We start from the raw sequence: 19629 nt of genomic DNA on the forward strand, positions 1-19629 counted from the left end.
GATTTTTTTAAAAAGTCCTCATGAAAAGGAATCAGCATTTTAGTGTGAACTTCTTCTAACATACACATTTTTGTATGCAGTTTTGCCCAATATACTAACTTCTGCAAATCAAGTTCTTCACATTTTCACGTTTGCAAAACAAAACAAAATTAAGGGTTGGTTCACATGGCAATTTAATATGATTGGTGCTACTTGCATCCCCATTTAATTTGCAGGATTTACATGATATTGCAGGCAAAGGGAAGGTGTGTCGCTACTTTTCCCTTTAAATCCGAATTAAACCAACCCACTGGAAATGCGAAAAGGGAAGGAAAAATCATCTCTGCTTCGCTGCGCTCCCCCCATGTAGGCGCTTTGCTCCAATGTCTTTTGCTGGGGGGTGGATTGTCACTTTCAGATATTCCCCTTTCTCCACCCACTAAACTCTCCATGAATTCGATTTTATTTCTGGTGGCTCAACAAGCAACGTCCGACTGACTGCTCCTGAACTGCAGCAGCCCTCATTTATTTAATCCCTTTCTCACCCAGGAAACTGCCTTCCTTCACTCCTGTTCTTTCTTTCTTTCTTTTCAAAACTTTGGCATGGTTCAAACTCTTTCCACCCAAACTCCCTCAGACTTTGCAAAAGTGAAGCTGAACTACCCCCAAAACTTTCCTGCACAGCACTGCCGAGCTGCAGGAAGGAAAGGCTGTGAAGCGTGTGGGGGCGTTGTCGTCTTTTCATTGCAGCATTATTTTAGTCTCTCTCTCTCTCTCTCTCTCTCACACACACACAAACACACACAAACACCTGTCTCTGACTACCTAATTTTTAAACAGGAAAAGAAAGGGTTTTATTAGGAATAGGAGGGGGGGATCTAGTAAGTGTCATGTCAATTTCATACCAGGGCACTCTCCCACTTCAGCCTTGAAGACCAAACAGTCATAGGCATTGCACCCCCCTCTCCATTCTGAGTTCCATAGTCTCTTCTTCCGACCACATCATGTGTGTGCGTGTGTGTGCGCCCGCCCACATGTGTGTGTTATTTAACAGTCCACTGCATGATGGTCGATGGAACCCCCCATATCGTTGTATTGCCAATTACAGATGTGACAGAAAGTGCATGCACGCATGCACACACACACACTCTCCCACTCCGGAGGGAGTAAACATGTAAATTTGGGGCAGGGCCACAAGGAAACAGTGATATTAAACCTTTCCATATGGGAATGGAAAACAGCGGATTGGAAGGTAATGTGAGTCTTGCAAATCTATCACGATGGCAACAGCTGCGTCTTTAATCTGAACTTTACCTTCCGTGTGAATCAACCCAAAGACCTCATGAAGATTCATCAACATTGTGATTCTGTATGCATTGTTGTATGCTTTTTTCACTAATAGATGCATTTTTAAGCACACTAACTCTGTGCATTTTGTTACACATTACTTGGCTGGAGAACTTCACTGCAAAATCTAGAGAAGTGTGCATTTTGAAGGACAGCTGTGTTTCAGTTTGTATATTGTTTTGGACAGTGCAAATTAGGTAATTTTGTGAACTGAATCAAATTTCTCCCCTATCTCTAGTCTTAGGTCATGCTACCCTTCAGTCCTCCAAAGCTCATTATTTTAAACACTAAAATTCATGATTACCAAGTGGTAACTTATCATCGTGTCTGTGTAACCACATAATACACAACCTGTGAAGGAACTTTTACAAGTTCCCTGTTTCCCCAAATTTCTGATAAGGTATGTAAAGTGTAGAAAATTAGTCCAAAGCAGGTAGTGTGAGTTGTCTCTCATCTTTACACTGAATGGAATCAAGTCCTTGCCCTCTGTGATGTTCCTATATTAATGTATATATGGTAAGTGTTGTTGTTTTAGAAGATACATGGTAAGTGGAGTGAAAGAGGGGGAGTGAATGGGCAGTAGAATGCGAGATGATTGGCTGAGTGTTTAAAATGGCTGAATGTATAAAAGGAAGAGTGAGAGTGGAATCTGGGGGGGAGAAGAGAAAGAGTGGATTGCTTGGTGGGGTTTGAGAGAGTTGTTTGCCAGGAGAGCGTGAAGAAGGAGGGAGGTGGAGTTCGGATTAGTATTGAGTAAAACCATATGCTTATGTGCCTTAAGAAGAAATCTTGTTAATCTTGTTAGCTTTGTTATCTGTAATAAATACTTAATTTGGTTTACCAAAGGCCTGATCCTTGGCTGGGGTTTCACAGACCAGAAGGGAGGGTAAGGTAATGACCAAGGCTGAAGGGGAACTGTAACAAATGGTGGCAGTGGTGAAGAGAATAACAATACCAGTATTCAGAGTCTCTGGGAATACTAGTATTGGGACGTTACTGGTGGTTGCCTAGCAGGGGGATCTGTTGAGATCTGTGCTAGAGCGGATAGGTAAACCATAAGAGAGTGCGGTCCGGACTGGTGGAGTCCCTGGTGGTGCCTAGAGACAGGCAGTAACCACGAGCAGGTAGGAACCTGACAGGGAGAGCCAGGGAAGGACGCCTCACACCCTCCCATTTGTGAGGTTACCAATATATCCATCATCTAGTCCAACATCCTGTTCTCACAGTGGCCAACCTGTTGCCTATGGGAAGCTCACAAGCAGGACCTGCACTCTCCCCACTTGTAATTCCCAGCAACTGGCATTCAGAGGAATACTAGCTCCAACAGTGGAAATAAACCAGGGTATGGCCTGAAGGCACATGAAAAAGTGGTTTACAAATAAATTAAACAGAACAATTCTGCAGAAATCTGAAAGCACATCTGGTAGTTACAGGTACAGACTATAAGGTGAAACAAGAACCCTCTACAAAAAGAGTACTTGTGCTGCACTGCTATGCAAATTAAGGTGCGAGTAAGTTGCACTGAATGTGCAGAGGATCAGGCTGTTGGTTGCATATTTCATGTGTATTTGCCACTGAGGGAACATTTTGGTACCTGTTAGAATTGTCCACTTTTTAATTTCTCATGCCAGTTATCAGCATTAAGATGTATTCATAGGGTTGCCATAAGTCGTAATCGACTTGAAGACACATAACAAGAACAAATATGAAGATGAGTTCAACTTTGCATGTTGTTTGTGGCAATTAGTGTGCAGATTTCTATTACCTCAACTCTGTATTAATGCTGCATTGGGGTGCTGAGTATACTTCACAAATCATTCTTATAGAAGGTAGAGAAGTAGGTATGGAGCAAGAAATGCCAGATGTCCAAGCTGGGTTTAGAAACGGAAGAGATACCAGAGATCATATCACAAACATACATTGGATAATGGAATGGAACAAGAAATTTAAAAAGAAAATCACCCTGTGCTTTATAGATTGCAGCATGATTGCTGATTGTGTAGATCATGAAAAACTATGGAATGCTTTAAAAGAAATGGGGGTGCCACAGCCTCTGATTGTCCTGATGCGCAACCTATACTCTGCACAAGAAGCTACTGTAAGGGACTTCCGGGAAGGATGACTTCGCTTGTGCCTGCTTTTTGAGACGAGCTCTCGTCTCAGAAGAAACTTTTTCAGTATAAATCAGTCAGAACGTTCTTTTTTGACTGGTGATGATTTTTTCCCGGGCAGGGAAAAACGTAGAGATTAACCATTAAAGCCTGTTTTTGTTTGGGAGGACTGGATCTCATTAATTTATGAGAGAAGGTTCAGCCAGCAATGCCGGAGGACGTCCATCAAGCTCTAACTGACTAAGTGACACGTTTATCTTTTCTTCAAAGAAAACGAACTTAAACAAGCAAGCATCCTTCTTTCTATATTTTTTTTTTCATTTGGTTTAAATCGTTGCAGCAAAAAAGAGATTTGTCAATGAATCGGCTATATAAGAACTGCTGGGTGAGTTAAAAATTTTCTCTGTTACTCACGAAACTAAGGAGGAAAGAAACTGAAAAAGCCTATCTTAGTTTTTATTGCAAAAAGCTGGCCGGGAAGTGCATTCTAAAGATATAAACGGAAGAGGGATTTCTATTTCAAGGAGGGAAAAGAAATAAATAAATTTGATTTATGAACTTTGGAGCATTATACGTCTGGGACTATTTTTTTTTGGTTTATTTCATTTTGACGAATCTGCTTGTTCACAACGCTACTAACTCTTTTGAAGCTGGGAACTAAATTTGTTTTGTATTCCTGAATATAAGAGATAAGGCAGGCTGTACTGTCTACACTGTGACCTCATCAAGCCTGGAATATTAACCCAATTGTGACTGAAATAATTTTTGTTTTTGTGGTTTTAAGAATGGCAATCAGGAAAGTGGCTGAGACCATGGAAGAAATTATGTTTCAGAAAATAATGGATGAGATTGAGATAACGAAACAAACCCTGAGACAGGGTAGACAGGAGATGAAAAATGAATTTAGTAAAATGACGCAGGAGTTTAAAGAAATAGTTGATGAGATTAGAGATGAAAAAAGAAAAACTAAAGGGAAGATGCAAGCTCTGGAGATTGGAACAAATGTGAAATTGGAAAAAGATCTGGAGTTTATGGATACTAGAAATAAAGTTTACTGTTTGGAAATCAACGTTGTCTCTGTAGAAATTAATGAAGATAATAGAGATAAAGTTATTAATGTCTTGGATAATTTTTTGGACTGGAATGATGTGATGGAGCTTGACATAGAAAAAATCTATGGAATGGACTACAGATATGTGACAATGGAAAAATTCTTAAGAGATGAGCCAGTGCATTTTGTAAAAAAGAAGAACAGAGATATGACTTTACAACAATATTTTAGCAACATATTCAGAATTGATGGCAAGAAAATATTTGTGCTAAAGGAAATTCCCATCAGACTCTTACTATATGACTATGGCTATGACAGCAAGATTAATATGGGATACTGATAATGGAAGAATGGATACTGAAATTACTGGACTGGACTATTGAAGATGGAAGATGGAATTAATATTGACAAGAAGAATGGCTATTGAAATTATTGGCTCAAACAGGTTTGGAGAGACGGATTAATCTATATATTTATTTGGATTATGACTATGATAATTATTATGGGATACTGATAATGGAAGAATGGCTACTGAAATTATTGGATTCAATAGGATTATTGATAATGGAAGAATGGTTACTGAAATTATTGGACTTAATAGGATTATTGAAGATAGAAGATGGAATTAACATTGATAATGAGAATGGTTATTGAAATTATTGGACCTAACAGATTTGAATGAGATGGATTAATCGACATGTTTATTTGGAGAAAAATTGAAAGATATATCTCTCAAGGAACTGAAACCTCTCTTTGACTTTTTGTGGGAAGAATAAAGTAATGTTTATGAGATTTGATGATTAATTAAGATAACTACTGGAGGAAAGTGATTTTATAATATAATTTAGGAGACAGGATTGTTATATATTGTAGACTTATAACTGATCTGCGACAAATCGGAAGTCAACATTTTATTTTATTGTTTAATTATTTTTGTTTTGTGTTTTTTTTGTCTTTGAAAATTTGAATAAAAATTAATAATAATAATAATAAAAAAAGAACTAGGTATGCCTTTCCTATCTACTATGTATTTCTATAAACTGCTAGACACTGCTGATGAGGAATTGTTGAGGTACCTGAGGTCTCCCAGCAGGGAAGCGTCATCGCTCCATGGCTTTCCACGTGTGCTGCAGTGTTTTTTTGCAGCACAACACAGGCATGCCTTCAAGCGCCGCAGTAGAACGCTTGTTCAGTACTGGTGGCAACGTAATGACTGTGAAAAGACATTCCTTGTCTGACGTGCTCTTTGAGCATCTTGTTCTTTTCAGACATAACAGAAATGTATTATAAAAGCAGCATTTCAAGTGTAAAATTTGATTTCAAGTGTTGGGGTATCATCATTGCTTGGGGGGGCATGTGAGATTCTGTTATGCCATTCTGTTAATCTTATGGATAAAAAAAATATTCTACTAAAAAAAAAAAAAAAGCTACTGTAAGGACCGAAAGCTGGGCTCCTGCTGGGAGGAAGGGTGGGATATCAATCAATCAATCAATCAATCAATCAATCAATCAATCAATCAATATAATAATAATAATAAATAAATAAATAAATAAAATATGGAGAAACTGATTGGTTCCCAATTGCAAAGGGTGTGAGACGGGTGTATTTTATCACCCTATTTGTTTAATCTATATGCAGAACATACACGGAAAGCGGGATTGGACTGAGATGAAGGAGGAGTGAAAATTGGAGGGAGAAATATCAGTAATTTAAGATACGCAGACGATACCATAATACCAGCAGAAACCAGTAATAACTTGAAATGAATGCTGTTGAAAGTTAAAGAGGAAAGCACAAAAGCAGGACTACAGCTGAACGTCAAACAGAAGAGTTATGTAACTTTAAAGCTGAGAATGAGGACATTGAAGTTGTCAAGGATTATCAATACCTTGGCACAGGCATTAACCAAAATGGAGACAACAGTCAAGAAATTAGAAAAAGGCTGGGACTGGGGAGGGCAGCTATGAGAGAACTAGAAAAGGTCCTCAAATGCAAAGATGTATCACTGAATACTAAAGTCAGGATCATTCCGACCATGGTATTCCTGATCTCTATGTACGGATGTGAGAGTTGGACAGTGAAAAAGGTGGATAAGAGAAAAATCATTTGAAATGTGGTGTTGGAGGAGATCTGTGTGCATGCCATGGACTGTGAAAGAAAAATAATTGGGTGTTAGAACAAATTAAAAGAACTATCATCAGAAGCTAAAATGATGAGGTTATCATACTTTGGACATATAATAAGAAGACACAATTCACTAGAAAAGACAATAATGCTGGGAAAAACAGAAGAGAGTAGAAAAAGAGGAAGGCCAAGCAAGAGATAGATTGATTCCATAAAGCCACAGACCTGAACTTACAAGGTCTGAAAAGGGTGTATCAAACTGTGGGTAGGAAACCTTTTTTCAGCCTGAGAGCCACATTCCCTTTTGAGTAATTTCCTGGGGACCAAATGCCAGTGGTGGGTGGAGCCAGAGGCAAATATGTGTGGAGCAAGAAATGTAAATGTTACTTTTGTACAGTAGGCTATTTCTTCCCAGACTCAGACTTCCCTCTCTATCCTCCAACAAGGCAAGCAAGAAGCATTATCAGAGTTCAAGAACAAAAAATACTTAAGGAGGCTGTGAAACAGGGCTTGTGAAGGATGTGGCTGGGGAAGGCATGTGGCTGGGAGAGAGTCCTGAGGTCCAGATAAACAGGCCAGAAGTTTCCTACCCTGCCCTAGAGTCTAGACCACATATAGAATCGTCAGTGTTCTTTCCCATACCTACATCTCTTGCATCAACACTTCCTCTAGGTCTTCATTTTGTTGTACCTTCTACTCTATGCACTGATTTGGAATCAGATTGTTGGATAATTCAGAGGATTTCAGTTAGATTGGGAGGGAGTCTCACAAGTCCTGTTGCCAGAACAAGGTTTCACCTGCAATCCTTTGGATCCAGGTCACAAGCTTTATTTCGCCAATTTGTTTATAATGCTGTTTGGGATATTCCAGAAAGAAGCCCCACTGACCTGCGCAGCATGGATAAGCGGGGCATAGTTGCGAGGAGGGAGCGATGCTGCCGCGGCCATCTTCGTTAAGAGCAACATCGTGTGTCGCAGCGTTATGTGTGCGTGACGTGCGGCAGGGAGGGGAGGGGCCATGGGCCTATTTAAGGCCAGGCCGCCCCTCCTACCTCCTCTTTCAGCAAGCAATGCCCAATCTGCCCTCCCTCTCTTATAGTGTGTTCAATGGTCACTTCGGGACCGAGTAGGAATTTTTACCCTGCCCACCCTTGTTTGGCAGGCAGGTTTTTTGCCTGCTCCACACTGTGAGAGTGGGATGGAATCGGGTTAGGGGGCGTTGTGATTAATAGGTGAATTTGGCTAATTTGGCTATTTTGTTATGGTCGAAGTTTAATTGCCCTAGGAGGGCAGTTTATAATTGGGGCACTGGGGTGGGAAGGTGCAGAAAGGGAAATAGGTAAGGACAGCTTGGTGGCCCCCTTAGGCACCTTTGGAGGTGATTGGCGGTTCCAGAGGCCTGTCTGTCAGAGCTTTGCGGCTTGAGGGCAGGATATGGGCTGCTTTTGGAGCCAACTTAACTCATCCACCCGAGGGTTGTGCGGCCCTGGGGGGTGGTGACCTGAGAAGGCCCCCCTACTCACCTACTGGGTGTGGCTGGCGGAAGGGGTAAGCAGATGGGGCAAGCAGATGGGGCTTGCCCTTGTCCCAAGCAGGGGCTGGTCGCCCGTGAGCTGTATGGCAAGATGCTTGCTTATAGATAGTTCCGCACCTAGGTTTCCCTCTGCAGGTCACTTTAAAAGGTGTTTTTGTATAGTTTAATAAAGTGGCCCTTGTTCAACCCAGGCTGATGTGTCCTTGTCTTATTTCGCCCCTTCACTCGTAAATACAGATCTGGCTCATCAAAAAGTGACTTCTGTTGACAGAAGAGTAAAAAAGTACTGATGTGCACCTTTATTTGCCAGGCAATTATTCCAAAAACACTTTTTGGTCAACAACCAGCCACAAGAATGCATACAGTTGCAAAAAGGCACCTGTATTATTTTAAAAACTAGATACAGCAGCTGCCTGCATTATCTCAACAGGATGGTTTTGTTTAAACATTCTGTTCCTTAAATATCAGATATCATCATAAGTGTAGCTAGCTTTTTATTCAGAGTTGCCCTAATGCTGAAACACATGAATAAATTGGGGGGAGAGGATCTACGTATCTCAAGATCTGTGTGCTGCTTTTTCAGTGGCTACTCAAGAGCAGAGCAGCCAGTCAGTATGTTTGAGGTCTGTTATCTGTGACATGTACACAAATAGCATTACTTGATGACTGAGATCCGTTGTTCTATTTATCCCATAGTAATATGCAAAATGTTTTATGAAGTGTATCCCACTTAATTCAATGGGATTTACTTCCTAGTATGTGACATCTGCTAAAAACCTTTTTTTAGGCAAGCCTACCAGACATGTAATTTTATTATGTAATTTGTTTTTAAAATCTGTTGATTTTTATTTACATTTTGATAATTTTATGTCTATTGTTTTATTGCTCTTTTTAATTAATATTGAATCATACTATTATATGGAAACCACTTTGAGACTTTTTTATTAAGTAGTATATAAATGTTGCTAAATAAATACATGGGATTGCAGGCAAAAGCTTTTACTGTCCTAATTAATAAAGGGAGATGACAAAACTTCAAGACCAGCAGACCAGCACTGCGGGGTTTTCAAGGACCCTGTATTGTATAGGTTGCACGGATATGCCAGGTCCTTTATTAGCTACAGTTGCCAATTGTCAGGGTGGGAGATGGTTAGTCTGGCCATCTTCTGTGCCCTTGACAGCAGTTTTAATCTGTGCTAATTAGCAGGTGAAACCTTTCACAGCATAGAAATAAACATTATCACATGCTAACATCAGCAGACCTAGCTTCTGCTAAAGGCACAGGAGCAGGCACTGACACAAAAATTGACAATCCTACTTATTGCACATTAATTATGTTAAGAATAAATTTTCCCTTCCATTTTATATGCAAATCTAGCAAATGGATTGCCTGTTGGGTGGAATAACTGTTCTCCTACCAATAAGAAACTCAAGCAATGAAAACTAAAGGTACAGTTCATTGATCAAAGTCAATGTGTCTTTTAATGTGCCTGATTCTCCCATAATTCTGGTGGGCTTTGAAGTTGTTTAGTTTTTTTTTACTCTGGTGAGTTATTGAAATATGATTAAAACAACTAATAGTTTTTGCTAATTAATGTGTAACCTATGTTTCCACCTTAAAACAAAAAATGTCCCCTTTCCTCAGGATTTTCAGGAAGAATCTTCAGAGAGGAACATCCCTGGAGGGACACTCCTTGGCCTGAAACAGCTTTGCAACTGAATGCATCTTGCAGGAAAGAGACTCTAGCTGGTTCCTGTGGAACATGTGGAGCGTGCATTTTGATGTAACATTTTTCAAAAGATTCCTCCAGGAGTCCTTCTCAGAGAAGAAAGCACACTTTGTCAAAACAGGTCCTCTTCCTTTAAAATGTTCCGGTAGTTCTGCCAGATAAAGCAGTGCATGTTCATCTTGGCAAGCACATCTGGTATCTATGCTGCGGGCAAAATAAACTTTGCCTGGGGTTTAGAGCTCCTGGATTTTTTTAATTTATTTATTAGATTTATATCTTGCCCTTCCTCCCAGTAGGAGCCCAGGGCAGCAATATTAATTCTCTGCAAAGGACCATTCATGTTCTCTATCTCAAAACTATCTTGAAGCACTCAGTAATGGTCCTTGTTTCAGTCTCATAGATTTAAGCCTCACTTAGGGTCTAATTCCATGTTTTATTCAGGCCTGATTCAGCTCCACAAGCATTTCATGGGAGTAGGGGCAGACATCAATTGATGTACAAGCCACAGTACCAGGGGAAGTTTTGGGAGCATCTGTGGTCTAAGAAGAACCCTCACTTAGATTAGAAGTGGTGGTCAGAAACTAAGTTTTTGGGGTGACTAGGTGTTACCTCTGTTGCTGTCTCCACCCTCCTGAGCCTTCTTTTGAGCACTTCTGGAGCCCTCAGATATTTCCAATAGTGCTTGGGCAGATCAGGGCATGCATATGCAAGGACATGGGGTTTCATGCCCACTTTGGGTCAAACCCACAACAACCATGCAGCCCTCAAAAGCATTGCAATGAGGCAATGTGGTCCTTGCACACACACACAAAAGGTTAGCAGTGCCTGCTAATGAACTCTGATGACCCTTTCCTCCTCCTCCTTACAGAAAATATACTCCAGGAAGGGCTGATGTAGGAAATAGCTCTGATTAGTTTAAAAAGCATAAAAAGGAATCTCCTCAAAACAAGGGTGGGGAACTTTTTTCCCCAGTCTGAGGGCCGCATTCACTTCTGGGCAACTTTCCTGGGGCCACATTCCATTGGTAGATGAGAGCAGAGGCCAAACTGGGCAGAGCAAGTAATGTGAATTCTGCCTTTGTACAGTAGGCTAGTTTCCACACACACACTCTCTCTCCTCCATCCAGGCAAGCAAAACTCATCAAGGACACATTCAGACAGGAGGGTGCAAAACAGGATCAGTGAGGAGCATGGCTTGGGGAAAGCACGTTGTGGGAGAGTCCTGGAGTCCAGATAGAGAGACTTGGAGGGCTTCATTCTTCCCCTCCATCTTAAAATAAGGCTTTCACGTAGCCTTTGTGACAGGGCTTAATTTGAGCCAGTTGTCTCAGCTGCTATAATTTGTTTTGAACATAATTCAGTTCCTGAAACATGTGAACTAATACCAATAAGAGACTATCTCTGAGTATATGCAGAGTACATTTCTGTCTCAATCCCCTTTGAGTTTGGGAAGCAAGGCCAGTGTCCAAAGGGGATGGTTTCCAGGTCTTAAGCAAGTGAGATGGTATCTTCTGGTTCTTCTTCCTTGTGATTAAAATAGACTGTAAAACTGCAGCTGCTAAGTGAGCTAAAGTCACATTAGAAAACAGTGCTGTGCATAAATGGCTTCTGAAAATTTCCTAGCCAATTTGTAGGCAGAGAAAATGAGGATAGTTTCACCAATTTTCCCTGGGTGGGAGGAGAAATTCTCCAATAGTTTCTTGTGGTTGGGGTGGCTCACCATTAGCAACTGGTAACAGCATAACTTCTGCTGGCAAAAGTCACATCAGCAGCAACTGTTCGTAGTCTGGGCACCATTTTGTACCCTTCTCAATCCTCCTGGCCCAGCATTATTCCAGGGTATTGTGGTAGGGAAGTGGCAGTCACAATAAAACATGGTGGAGAATGTTCAGAGAAAATAGATGTTTCCTCCTCAGGGAGGGGTGAGAAAAAGAAGAAAAACCTCTCAGACATTTTCTCAGGAAAAAAAAGCCTTCTGAGAAATGTGGCCTTCACTCAACTAGAAACCTTCATAATAATGCCTTTATTTGTAACAACCCAAGTTCATAATTTTTAACATTATTTGGAAGGCTTCCTGAGGAAGAATGTTCAGATGGGGGGGAACCCAACAGAGGGGAGGAAGGGAGGGAGGGAGAGAGAGAGAGCAGCTGCAGTGGATAAGGATAAATATTTTTATGGGAAAAGATCTGATGTTAAGCTCTGTTTGTGACCATCATAAAATGATAATGGAGCAAATTCTTGTAGACTGATTAGGTTAGAACTGTGTCTTGTGCAAAGATCTAAAGTCAGGTTACACAGAGGCATTCTGGGACAAAGAACAAAGTGGAGTATCTTTTTTCAGCTGAAAGCCAAAAAAGACTCTAGCAGTTATCCAAGTCTAATGGGAATTCACAGGTTCCTTACAAGTCAGAGAACAGAAGAAAACTTTGGCAATCCTCACATTGGCCAGTTAATCAATGTTAATTTTAGAAAAACCACAGAAGCTGAACTGTACAACTTGGTCATTAGAACTGTATGTTGTTCTTCGTTACTCAAGTTTATAATGTTAACCTCTCATAGGCTTAGATCCAGAAAACTGTCAAGCTGAAAGCAATGGGTAATTTGCATAACACTGGGTCCAAAGCTATGGGTATTTCTCAAAAAGATACACAATGGTGACACTTAGTTCTTCAAGGTCTCACTATAAAGGCATTTCTCATTCAGTACACCAGATCACCACTAGAACCAGGTAGCCATGCACACCCCAGCCATGCAGCATACTGGGAATCATAAACTCTGAAAAAGAAGTGAAAATATGAGAATCCCGTATACTAAGTCAAACCTTGGTCCTTCTAAGAGAGCACTGTTAATTCTAGCTGGCTGTGGCTCTTGGGCAGAGACTTTTCTCAGGCCTGATACTCGGAGATTACTGGACATGCTGGGGACTGAACCTGGGACCTTTTGCATACAAAGCATGTGCTTTACCACTGAGCTATGGCTTTTCACTGTTAGAGGCTGTGGAGATGTGATGCTGTCTCTCCAAAGTAGAGGGTTCACTGTTGGTGTGCGATTTTTACGAATACCATACATCTTTTCCTATGTAATGTGTCCTGTTTTGGACTAAAAGGGTTGAGCCAGTAGTGCAGGCAGGAAGCTCCATCATGGACAATTAGCCTGTACTAAGCAAGGAGAAAAGTATCTGCTGCCTAAGTGACAGGAAAGGCTCTATTACTTACACAGATTTGAAGTAGTGCAGGAGTGAGCACTACAGAGTACTTGCCACAGACTCCTAAGAAACTGGGCTTGTTATTTGTTTCCAGGTCTTTGGAGACCAGGGGACAATAGTACTTAGAGGTCAAATGGAAACTTCATACCATATATTTTAAGTCACTCTAAGAAATATGAAAAGAGCTATTTCCCATTCAGAAAATCAGGTAACCCAGATTTAAGCTTCACTTGTACTGTTTGCCCCATTCTTTAATCCTTCCTCTTCACTTCTCAGTGGGACTGTTTCATGACCATCCTTCACCTTTTCCACATTCATGGTATTGCCTTCCCCAACGTCTGTCCTTATGAGTCCATCCTCCTTCTTTTCTAGTTCATATTTTTTCCTTGCTTTGTCCTCTTTTGCAAGCATTCTGTAGTTGTAGTAATTCATAATGAAGAGGAATGTCCCAGCCAGTACCATCACTGCCCCACACTTAATGAACATGTATTTGTAGTCCCCAAACATGTCAATAAGAGTTCCTGTGGATGGAGAAAGAACACTTAACTTAAATAGGAAGTTAAAAAACAACAATTTAGAAATGGGGCTGTCACCCAAATGAAGAAATCTTAGTAGATTAACCATTAACGTCAAGACTGTTATTAGAATGAATAACCAGTTAAATCTGTGTTAAGTAGTAACACTGACCCAAACACAAACTGACCAAATACTGACAAATTAAATACAAAACTTCACATTAGATAACACTAAAGCTTGTACCACACAATGAGGCTTCCATGGCCCAGCTGGGCTTTGAATCCAGATTGCCCAAGTCTCAATACAAAAACTTGCGCACTCAACAAACTGGGTTTTCCTTAAAACAGGTGGAATCTGAGACCCTCCAGATGTTGATGGACTCCAACTCTCATCAACCAATGTAACCAATGCTCAGGGGTGATGCCAGCAACATCTGGGGGTTCCCCTGCACTAAAATAAGAGGCATCTAGAAAACCTAATGTAATTCTGAGTCTTCATTTTTGGCAAGTTTTTTTTTTTTTGCTTATTGGATTTCCTCCTCCAAATTAACATGCCAATGATGTATTATTTGGTTTCTTAGAACTACTTTCTTCTCCTTGGAATACAGTGCCTTTAATTTCCCCAATCTCTTGTCCTGTGAACTAGGACATTTGTAACAAGAATATGCTTGCTACCTGGGGGGAAAAATAGATCATTTCACATATTCTGGCTGAGAAATGTCACTGCTGTGCCTAGGAGAACACAGTCCACATTTATTTTCATACATCAGTATTAATGAAACAACATAAGAATCTAAGACAAACCCTGGTTGAAACAGACCAAAACCCTATCTAGTCCAGCAACTTATTTCTCACAGTGGCCAACTATGAGAAAGCTACCACCAGGGTGTGAGCAAATCAGCACCCCCTCATTCATGAACCCCAACAACTGGAATTCAGAAGACATGAAAAACCAACCACTATTCAGAGACTCCCTCTGATCCTGGCAGCAGGAAATAGCCATCATGACTATTGCCATTGGCAGCCTTATTCTTCGTAAATTGGACTAATTCCCCTTTAAAGTTGTCAAAGTTAGTGGCCATCACTACATCTTATGGTAATAAATACCATAGTTTAAGAATGTGTTGTGTGAAGAAGTACTTTCTGTCTTGAATCTTCCACTCATTAGCTTCACTGAATGATCCTGGGTTCCAATATTGTGAGAGCGGAAGAAAAATGTATCTCTATTCATTTTCTCCACCCCATGCATAATTTTAAGCACCTCTTACTTAACACCCCCCCCCCCGTTTATCTTTTTTCCATCCAGAGGCTAATAGCAGTAATTCTCACTTTCTGCTCAATGACCTGGAGGTCTGCTAAATACATTTCACCAATAATTTTAATGAGGAGAATACTGGAAAATTCAGTAGAAGAGTCTCACCCCATCCCCCTTTGAGAATAAGACACAGTCATACAGCACACCAGGAACAATTTACTTAGTTCATTAAAGCAAAGCCCAGTAGTAGGTTATTAAATACCAAAGAGCCAATCAATTTGCTGCTTATTAAAATGGAGGAAACAATACTGCAGAACTCATATTGCAAAGTATTACACAGCAGTTTCTGGCCTCATTACCAAGCTTTAGCAATTAGCTTAATCTGCTTCATAAAACTGTATATAACTTGTGAAATGGCTGCTTTTTAAAACAACAAGTTATTCCAAATGAAATAAAATTTCCTCTCAAAAGGAAGGTAATGTGTAGGTGTTCATCCTATACACAGGACAAAAAGAAGGGAATTTCTTGTCAAGGTAAAATGGATTAAATAATACATACACTAGCCTGCATTTTTGTAAATCTTTTTAATTTCAATACCTGAGGTTCATTTGCCTGACAATTCTCTTTGGTAAGGATAAGTTACAATATTATCTACCGAGCAGCTGCATTTTGATGGTTATATCAAGCAAACTATCTAGGTTGATTTGGTCCAAAGCCATTCTAGTTCCAATCCTTGTCGTCAAACCTGATTTCTTAGGATGAGACAGAGTAAGAAATGTCAGTAACAGTACAATCCTATACATATCTACTCAGAAGTAAATCCTATTAAGTTAAAGAGGCCTTACTCCCAGGCAAGTGTGTATAGGATCGCTACACAGGATCACCACACCTCAAAAATGATATTGTACAGCTAGAAAAGGTTCAGAAAATGGCAATCAAAACTTCCTGTGAGGATAGGTTACAATATTTGGGGCACATAAATGGAGGAGAATGATAAAGGTGTATAAAAACATGTATGGAGAAAGTGGCTAGAACCCTTTTCTCTTTCATAGTACTAGAATGGGGTCATCCAATGAAGCTGCAAGACTGGAGATCAGGACTGACAATGAGAAGTATTTCTTTTCATTGTGCAGAGTTAAACTATGGAATTTGCTACCACACGAGGCAGTGATGGCCACCAAGTTGGATGAATTTAAAAGCAGATTACATAAATTCATGGAGCATAAGGCTATCAGTGGCTAGCAGCCTGGATGGCTATGTTCTTCCTCCAATGCTGGAGAATGCCTCTGAATACCAGTTGCTGGGAATCACAAGTGTGGAGAGTGCTGTTGCACTCATGTCCTGCTTGCAGACTTTTCACAGGCTTCTAGTTGATCACTGAGAACAAAATTCTGGGCCTTTGGTCTGATCCAGCAGTGTTCTTCTTATGTTCTTATGCAACCATATACTATGTACTTACCTGGGAGTATCTTCCATCTGAACTCCGTTGGGTTAACGTCTGAGTAGACATACGTATGATTGCATTATTAGTTAACTAAAGAATTATGAATACAGAAAAATAAGCCCACATCCTTCCAGATATGTGAAAACACTAGAGTACCTTTAAGACTGCACCTTTGTGTAGAAAGAGCATTTCAGCAGATGGAATGAAAAAGCTTACACCTGTTGAAATTCCCTCTTCTACTCCAGTATTAATGGTGCAGTAGTCCTGTCCTCTTCTTCACCTGGCCATCCTAAACCACACCAAAACATATGTAAATTTTCTATCAGAGCTTGGAAAAGTTGCTTTTTTGAACTACAACTCCCATCAGGCCAATCTAGTGGCCATGCTGGCTGGGACTGATGGGAGTTGTAGTTCAAAAAAGTAACTTTTCCAAGCTCTGCTTTCTATACATAATTAGGCTGAAGACAGAAATGAACAATGGTTAAAGCCTACCTCCACAAATTTGCCACATCCATATGCCAGAATGATATTGTTAATATTATTTAGTTGTTATAATAGGTTTACCTATGAAAGTCAAAGGGTCCTCACACCCTCTTGCTACTAGCTGATGCATGGTGAAATCCAGAAAATCATGATATAGACACATTTTCATTCATTGAAATCATATTCCTAAATGAACTCTAAAAGCAAATATATAAATATACATTATGCTGTCACTCTTCAAATTCTAGTGTAAACATTGTCTAATTAGCTTGCTGGCAAAGGAGCCTAAGGTCTTGAAAGGTGTGCTTGCAATACCTTACAACTCAGCAGCAGAGATTTAGCAGTGTTTGCCTGAATTGGCTTGAAGAAGGTACCTTGATTTGATTTGGCACTTCAGTTCTGCAAGACCCATTTTAATTAGTTTGCAGAGGAGCTTAATTTTCTAGCTATGCCATGTTTTAATCCAGGAGACACAGCTCCTGGCCAGCTTATTTTAGTTGCAATTTAGGCTGCAGTCATATGTTTACCTATATAGGAGTAAGTCCCACTGAACTCAGTGGGACTTATTTCTGATTAGATGTGCACAGAATTGCATTTCCTTAAAAACTCAATGAAAGGGAAATTGGCCAGCAAAAAGCAGAATTAGAGGGTCAAAACTGAAAGTAAGTGACAGTCTAAAGTCTGCTGTCTCCTATTCAAAGTCAAATAATTCATAGATCTATTTCCCACCAACAAGCAGTCCAATGAGTGGAAGTATAGAAATTTTCTTACCCCCAATAGGTGGTCCAAGTAATATGGTGCAACATTCCACTATAGTGACGAGACCTACAGCACTTGTGAATCGGCTGGCACCAACAAGATCCATGAGAGTTTCAAACAGCATTGCACAAACCATACCAAAGGCTAGTCCAAAAAAGACAGAATATACTACTAGGCCTGAATAGCCTGTTGCTAAAGGACACAGGAGATGGCACATGCCGTTAAAAGCAATGGAGAAGCTGAAAAAGTATTGAATCTTTGGCCTCACCCATTTGCTGTTTGCAATGAGCCCAGTAGCTGGTCTGGCTATCATATCAACTATTGCAAGAATTGAAAGGAGGAAAGCTGCTGAATATTCATCAATCTCAAGGTGCTTTGCATAAGGAGCCAAAAAGACAATAGGAGCAAAAAAAACCCAGAAACATGAGCACGTTTCCTATTAAATAGATCAGGAACCCCCTGTGCTTGAAAAGAGATAAATCAAGGAATTTGTTAAAGTTTTCACAACAGTCTTTGTCCTCCTTCTCTTCATCTGCAGAGTCAGCCATTTCAGCTACGCCTATATCTGGCTGCTCTTTATAAGTCTCTCTTGCTTGCCTATTTGTTTGCCTCCCAGTAGGGCCAGCTGTTGCTCCAATGGGCCTGAAGAGTGCTCCAGCCACACAGCAGTTTAGTAGAACTGCCCCAAGAATAAAAAAGCTTCCCCTCCATCCAAAAGTATCAAGAAGGAGCTGGTTCAAGGGAGCGAGTGCAGAAAGCATGACAGGACTTCCTGCCATGGCAAGACCATTGGCTAGTGGGCGTCTTTTCAAGAAGTACTTTCCAATGATGATCACTGAAGGCTGGAGGTTGAGGGCAAGTCCAAGTCCTGTAACCGAGAGACAATAACGTTAACTCAGAAGGCAAAAAAAAATGCTCTGGCATCACAGAGACTAACTGGCTTTAATGTGTCCCAGAGGGGTAGCTGTGTTTTTCTTATTTCTTACTTTATTAAATTTATATCCCACCCTTCCTCCCAAAGGGATTCCAGGGCAGCAAACAACAGGTGATAACATACTGTTAAAAAATCTTTAAAATACATCTTAAGAACAAAACTTCTTTTAAAAACAACTTTAAAGCAAACCATCTTAAAATCAAAACATATTTGAAAATATCTTTAAAAAATCTTAAAAAACAATCCCAATACACATGCAGACTGCCATAAGGTATTTCCTTAAAAGGTTTATTGAAAGAGGAAGGTCTTCTTTCTGCATCAGACAACAAACATAAGAACAGCCTGCTGGATCAGGCCATTAGCCCATCTAGTCCAGCATCCTGTTCTCATAGTGGCCAACCAGTTGCCCATAGAAACCTGCAAGCAGGACTTGAGTGCAAAGAGCACTCTCCTCTTCTGTGGCTTCCAGCAACTGCTACTTAGAAGCATACTGCCTCTGACTATGGAGGCAAAGCACAGCCATCATGGCTAGTAGCCACTGATAGCCTTTTCTTCCATGAATTTGTCTAACCCTCTTTTAAATCCATCCACGTTTGTGGCCATCACTGCCTCTTATAGGACCAAATTCCATAGTTTATGCACTGTGTGAAGAAGTACTTTCTTTTGTCTGTCCTGCGTCTTCCAACATCTTCTGCATCTTCATTGGATGTCCACAAGTTCTAGTGTTATGGGAGAGGGAGAAAAATGTTTCTCTATCCACTTTCTCCATGCCACACACAACTTCTATCATGTCACTTCTTACTTGCCTTTTCTCTAAACTAAAAAGCCCCCAATGCTGCAACCTTTCCTCATAGGGAAGTCCATCTATCCCCTTGATCATTTTGGCTGCCCTTTTTTGGAACCTTTTCCAGCTCTACAATATCCTTTTTGAGGTGAAGTAACCAGAACTGTACAGTACATAGTATTCAAAATGTGGCCACACCACAGATTTCTACAACAGCATTATGATATCACCAGTTTTATTTTCAATGCCTTTCCTAATGATCCCTAGCATGGAATTTGCCTTTTTCACAGCGGCCGCACACTGGGTTTGACATCTTCATCGAGCTATCCACTACAACCCCGAAGTCTTGTTCCTGGTCAGTCACCACTTGCTCAG

General features: G+C 40.4%; 1 long non-coding RNA gene and 1 pseudogene across 2 annotated transcripts in view; one reads left to right on the plus strand and one right to left on the minus strand.

Annotated features, from left to right (window-relative positions):
• The window catches only part of LOC133380758 (uncharacterized), a 42343-nt gene extending 32260 nt beyond the window's left edge, over nt 1–10083 (plus strand). For both annotated transcript variants that reach the window (XR_009761536.1, XR_009761537.1), the window contains exon 3: nt 9792–10083. This is a non-coding gene — a long non-coding RNA (uncharacterized LOC133380758). The remainder of the gene's footprint in view (nt 1–9791) is intronic.
• Nucleotides 10084–13216: 3133 nt separating this feature from the next.
• LOC133380757 (monocarboxylate transporter 2-like) overlaps nt 13217–19629 on the minus strand; it is a 54451-nt pseudogene continuing 48038 nt past the window's right edge.

Source organism: Rhineura floridana, chromosome 3 (assembly GCF_030035675.1).
Source record: "Rhineura floridana isolate rRhiFlo1 chromosome 3, rRhiFlo1.hap2, whole genome shotgun sequence".
NCBI classification, from domain to species: domain Eukaryota; kingdom Metazoa; phylum Chordata; class Lepidosauria; order Squamata; family Rhineuridae; genus Rhineura; species Rhineura floridana.